This window comes from Cryptomeria japonica, chromosome 3 (assembly GCF_030272615.1).
Source record: "Cryptomeria japonica chromosome 3, Sugi_1.0, whole genome shotgun sequence".
Classification (NCBI taxonomy): Eukaryota; Viridiplantae; Streptophyta; class Pinopsida; order Cupressales; family Cupressaceae; genus Cryptomeria; species Cryptomeria japonica.
Genome location: NC_081407.1, coordinates 375,489,128 through 375,496,039, shown reverse-complemented (window position 1 = coordinate 375,496,039; position 6,912 = coordinate 375,489,128).

The window sequence follows — 6,912 nt, the reverse complement described above, 5'->3', positions numbered from 1 at the left end:
ACGCCCTTTTTTACTTTTCTATTTTTCATGGGAATTCCAATGAACATCGGGCAAGATTCCGATGATAGTTGGCTTCATCAGAATTTCGACGAACGTCAGACAAGATTTTCAAAAAAAAACAAATTTGATAGAAATTGCCTCCTAAGATCTGACAAATATCGAGCAAGATTCCGACGACAGTTGGTTTTATCGAAATTGCAACGAACGCCGAGCAAGATTTAAAACAAAAACAAATTTGACACAAATTGCCTCCTAAGATCCGACAAAATGAAAGAAATCCCATAGTTCATCAGAAATGTTCGTCGAAAAATGCACCCAAATGTGTTAGTGTTCGTACTTATGGCAAGCAGAAAGAACAACTATTCTTTTGAACATAAATGAAAGATATTAACAATAGTTGCATTCTATACTTGTGTTTTAGACACAAACATACTTTTTTAAAATAAGGGAAACATATTTTTTTTTTTCAACACCGAATCACTGATGGAGCTGCAGTAATCAGTACTCCCATACCAATTTCAACTTTTTCCTTTTTCAAAGTTAATTGTATCTAGTTATTAATATGTTGCAGTCATTTATTCATGAATCATACTTGTTATTAAGAGAAGCTCATGTGCAACCCATGACCAATAATGCATTGGAATAGTGACTTTCATTTATGCACCAAATTATATATATGTGTTTAGGCAATGGAAAAAATAGATAGTAGAAGCAAACAACAATTTATTGCTCTCTAAGGTTGAGCAACAACAGTTGTTTATTTTCAATATGAGATTTTGTTGAAACATACTCTATCTTCTTTGTAAAGGAAATGGGTGATCTTTTTTAAGTATGGTTTTTCTGTAAGAGTGTAAGATTCTATGTTTTGTAGGTGGCGGCTTCATTTTTCTACTAAGAAATTGAAAAGTTTTTGTTAAATCTATTATAAAATTTGAGTCTTCTATGTAACACTTTTGAGTGTTATTTTTTTTATTGCGTCATACAAAAGAGTTGAAGCTCTACATTGATCAAATGAGTTTGTTTATCAGTTAATTGTTGGTATTTGCTATCTCCTTTATGTTTTACCTTCATCTAGTATGAGAGCCAAGTTAATGACATAATCTAGCACAAGTCTTACAAATCCTTAGATTCTTTAGTTTAATGGAAAAAACTATTGATATTAGTCAATTTCAATGAGGGCTTTATTTTGTTCTGAAGATATATGGAAGCTTGTAGAGAATGAATTTGTTGAACCTAAATATACAACAACATATGAAGCACTACCTCAAGCACATAAGGATTTGATAAAGGATAATAGAAAATGGGATTCAAAGGATTTTTTCTACATTCTTCATGTAGTATGTGAAAGCATCTTTCCAAGAGTTGCGAAACAAAGAAAATCAAAGCAAGCGGGGAACATCCCTCAAACTGCATACCAAGGTATGGATAAAGTGAAAACTATAAAATTACACATTTTAAGAAGAGATTTTGAAACCATATGTATGATGCAATTTCAGTCCATAGATTCATTTTTACTCAAGTTATTGGATTTGTTAATCAAATTAGGTCTCATGGTGAGATTATTGAAGATAGCAGAATGCTTGAAAATATTATAAGGAGCCTTCTTACAAAGCTTGAATCAATTATTGTACTATAGAAGAAATAAAAAATCTTCTTAGTTTTCTATAGATGAGCATAATGGCTCTCTTATTTCCCATGAGCATGAGATTAGTAATTCTTCTAAATCTTCCTTGGAGCTTGCTTTTAATTCACAAGTTTTAGTTCATTATCATAGAAGCAAAGGAACATCTAACTTTAGATTTAAAGGAAGAAATTCTTATAGAGGTTGATGAAATAGCCCAAGCAATTCAAGTGTAAGAGGTAGTGATCAGATTCCAAGCTAAAATGTCTTGACATGTACATTTCAACTAGACTATACCATTATTTCTCCAACTACTGCGACCCTTGTTTATGTTTGAAAGCCAACACTTTGATTGTTTTGCAGTATTCTATCATGCCATTATAGCAACATGGTGTCCCTTATTGATCTAGTAAGAACGATTAGAAGCATAATCCAACTAGCCTATCATAAATCTGAGAATGTCGTGGAAATTCTGGGGGAACAGGCCTGCCAAGTTCATTTTTGTTGGGAAGTTTCTAAAGCCTCTTCAGAAAATCTATTTTTGGTGTGTGTCCTCCAATCAAGGATGCCATGAGACCACATTTCTATTATGAAATCTAAAATGGTTCATATGCCTGGTCTATGCTTCCACATTTTGCTTCATGACTACCGACGTTGTTGCAATGACATCTAACAAAATTCTTCTATGCTATGAAGATACTCACAATTTCCCTAGTCACCACTGGCATTTGAAGCTACTTCATAGGCAACACAAGCCTCACATTTAAACTTTATTTTATTCTATTTGGTATGATTCTATTGGGTAATGATTCTATTTGGTGTTCTCCTCACTGCCAAGACAAGTATAGTTCGTCATATGTAGATTGTTCGCCTTTTACTATTCACCGTATGTGAGGAAGCCTAGCCCAAACAAATTCTTTTATTCAATATCAATAGATTTTGTGCAAAATTAGCCTCTGGTATTAGAAAAACAAACAGGGATAAATTTAAAACACAAAACCAAACAAATTACTCAAATACACTCAGCTTGATAGCAATGCTGAAGAAAATGAAAATAATAAATATTAAGGACAATGCTACAAGAAAATATTTCATGCATAATTCTATTAAAATGAGACAAACCAAATATACAGTCCTTCTTAAGCTATTTTCATTAAATGAAAATAGTTCAAAAATATTGAACTAATTTTCTTCTCTACTGATTAGTGGAGTTCTATTGAAAAACAAATGGAAGCATTCAAAGTCTTTGGAAGTATATCTGGATTTGTTTGTTAAAAAAAATAAAAATAAATTAACAATCATTCCTGCGTAATCTATACAAACAAAGATTGAGTAAATGCCACACATTTCAATGGATTTACTTGCTTTGGGGTCAATGTGATTTTTGAATTAAACAATTAAATAGGGATTTTAAAAATTAGATATCTTAGTTTTAAAAAGTTTAAAAGAAAGAAAGAAAAATAAAATAAAATAAGAACTGTACAGTACACATGGGTTGCTTAGTGTACTTTATCTTTTTGAAGATTTTAAAACTAAAATTTCAAAGTTAATGAATAATTCAAAGGTTTCTATTATTGTACAATTTAAATAACATTTATCTATTCGATAAATACTAATAATTTTCAACAGCAAGGAAGTGTTCAAACATGGTTATATTTACTTTAGTCATTTGAATTAAACTTTATCTCTTTAGATGAAATAAACCTTTTTCTAATAATATAGATTATAGTTTTTGATAAGGATAAACATGTTTTATAAGGACCCAAAACCCAAAGTATTATAGATCAAGGTGAGGAGCCAACCTAAAACTAAACCTAAGAAAAACATGGGACAAACCTCACACAAACCGAGAGCCAAAAAACCAAAAACAACAACGCCAAAAAATAGGGCAAAGTACTCAACTCAGAGAGTGCACCAATTCAATATTTTTCTAAAAAATCCTCTTGTTAATTTTCTCCAAATCCTCAATGATGAATTTGGAGGTCCGTGGGCGCTGGCTCTGGCTGCTGGTTCTAGTGCAAGGACCAGAGCTAGTCTTCCCACTAGCATCAGTCTATCCACCCTCGGAGGCATTCTTTTTCTTCTTTAGTCCCGAGGGTCACTGGTGATGGTTCTGGTTCTATAGTCGGCCATCATGGAATTATTCATCGCCTCCAATAATATAGATTATAGATATTTATTAAATTAATATTATTTAATTTTCTATCAATGAAGGTATCTCAAATCTCAAAGATTGATTTAGTTAGAATGTTAATCTCTTAAGGTTTTGCATATCTCTAAAAAAAGAAAGTTAATCTTCTTGTGATAAAATAGTAATAATGTAATTAGTATAATTAATGTCCTTTGCCAATAAAATTGAACTTTCCTTTCAAACTTATAAATATTATCCTTTTCAATATATGTAATTGGCACTTTTAATGCCTATGTATTAGTTACTATATAAGATGATATGTCTTGAAAATTGGAGTGGGTCTTAACATTTGATTAAATTCAATAGGAATTTAATCTTCACAAAGGATGAAAGAAGTGAAGATTATCATTATAGTGGAATAAACCTATAATTGGTAACTCTTGAGTGTGAGAATATTAAAAATTAGATATTGAAAAAAAAACACAAGGAAGCCTAACAACTTGTATATATAAAAGAGCCAATGTAAACTTAATCAAGGACCACATTTTAAGTATGCTCATCCATAACTCACAAGGTGGATTGAAATTTAAGAAAATAACCTTTCTCATTCTCTCATCATATAATGTGTTCTAACCAAGTGAACCTATATCATTATTTTATTTGATTGCAAATATTGTGGAGCATCTCATCAATATATCAATTCTATAACCATTAGGTTGAAGGGGCTTTTTAAAATTTTAAGAGATTATATGTATGCATTATCCTCTCACCTTTACACACAGAGAAAAATATTGAATTGTGGACACTTGTAACTCATGGTGTCCTGTGAGGTATCAGGGTAACCAATAAATTATAATATCACTTACTCGATTTCCTTGCACTTGTGAGATGTTTAATTTAAGATTTACTACATGACATTAATTGACAAATGCATCAATTTTAGAATCTATATCTAGTACATTTAGTTGAGATTAGCGATAAGATTTATCTTTAAAAAAAAATGTTCCCTTGATATCAAGCTAGTTATATATAGAATTTTATAGACTTCTCTCAACTACATAATGAGTTATAAAGGGAACAAATATGAAGGATTCATGAATATAAACATGATGCTAGATACTATTGAATATATGTGGATTTTTTTTAGTAGAATGCTAAGTTATATAATTTTATGTTCAATTCCTTAAAATTATTGTATTAAAGATTCAATTACCAGTTAAATTGATCACGTTTCATGTGATTACTATGCTTATTATTGTGTGTAGCTATGAGATTTCATTCATCATTTCAAAAGTTATAGGTTCTTATGTTTTAATCAATATGATAGACCTTGTTAACATGTTATAATTTATGTGGAATATTTATTTATTTTTTAAGAATATAAGGAATATAGTAAGAGTTGAATTGCATAGTATATCCTAAATATAGTCTTCATCCCCGTTTCACCTAAGTGGGTGGCAGCTGAAGAGAAAATTGTCTAGGGAATTGAGCCCTAGAAAGGGTTGCATGCTTTTGTAACTTCACAAGAGATGGTTATAAATTATTTTATGAACTAAGAAGTCTCTGTGATTCCACGTAGGCAAGGCCATCTGTGATGAGCCCCCAAGACACTAGGTTTGGTTCTTAGGTCTTTTCCTCTTTATTTTTTGATTAAATGTGCCTCTCCTTCTTGAATCTTATGGATACCTTGGTAGTCTATGTAGATTTAGTATGTTATTACTTTATGATTGATCTAGGTAAAGTAAGGTTATAAATTATCATGATGATCACGTATCTAAATATCATTTGAGTTTGTGTTGAGCTTCTAGACATGTACACATCTAGCAGGCACATGTATGAGGGAGGTTGTAGTTACATCATGATGGAATGTGAGCAAAAATTGGATAAGAAAGAGGTACGTTGTGATGTAAAGTAAAAGAAACATTATGTTATTGTTTTAACATTTATTTTTGGTTGGAAAGGTTACATGTTGATTGATACTAAAACTCTTAGTTTTACAAATGCATTTGGTTATGATTTAAAAAAATTGGTGTCCCTATGTAACTATAGTTCATCATATCTAGACTGCCCACCTTTTACTATTGACCGTATGTGAGGAAGCCAAGCCCAAACAAATTCTTCTATTCAATATCAATAGATTTTGTGCAAAATTAGCCTCTGGTATTAGAAAAACAAATGGGATAAATTTAAAACGCAAAACCAAACAAACAGGGATAGTAATGCTGAAGAAAAAGAAAATAATAAATATTAAGAACAATGCTACAAGAAAATATTTCATGCATAATTCTATTAAATTGAGACAAACCAAAAATACAGTCCTTCTTAGGCTATTTTCATTTAAATGAAAATAGTTCAAAAATATTGAACTAATTTTCTTCTCTACTGATTAGTGGAGTTGCTATTGAAAAACAAATGGAAGCATTCAAAGTCTTTGGAAGTATATCTGGATTTGTTTGTTAAAAACAAAAAAATAAATTAACAATCATTCCTGCGTAATCTATACAAAAAAAGATTGAGTAAATGCCACACATTTCAATGGATTTACTTGCTTTGGGGTCAATGTGATTTTTGAATTAAACTATTAAATAGGGATTTTATAAATTAGATATCTTAGTTTTTAAAAGTTTAAAAGAAAGAAAGAAAAAAATAAAATAAAAACTATACAGTTTATCTTTTTGAAGATTTTTAAACTAAATTTTCAGAGTTAATGAATAATTCGAAGGTTTCTATTATTGTACAATTTAAATAACATTTATCTATTGGATAAATACTAATAGTTTTCAATAGTAAGGAAGTGCTCAAACATGGTTATATTTACTTTAGTCATTTGAATTAAACTTTATCTCTTTAAATGAAATAAACCTTTTCCTAATAATATAGATTATAGTTTTTGATAAAGATAAACATATTTAATAGGGACCTGAAACCCAAAGTATTATAGACCAAGGCCAGGAGCCAATCTGAAAATAAACCTAAGCAAAACATGGGACAAACCTCACACAAACCAAGAGCCAAAAAACCAAAAACAACAACACCAAAAAATAGGGCAAAGTACCCGATTGAGAGAGTGCACCAATTCAATATTTTTTTGAAAAATCCTCTTGTTAATTTTCTCCAAATCCTCAATGATGAATCTGGAGGTTCCCTGGTCCTGGCTCTG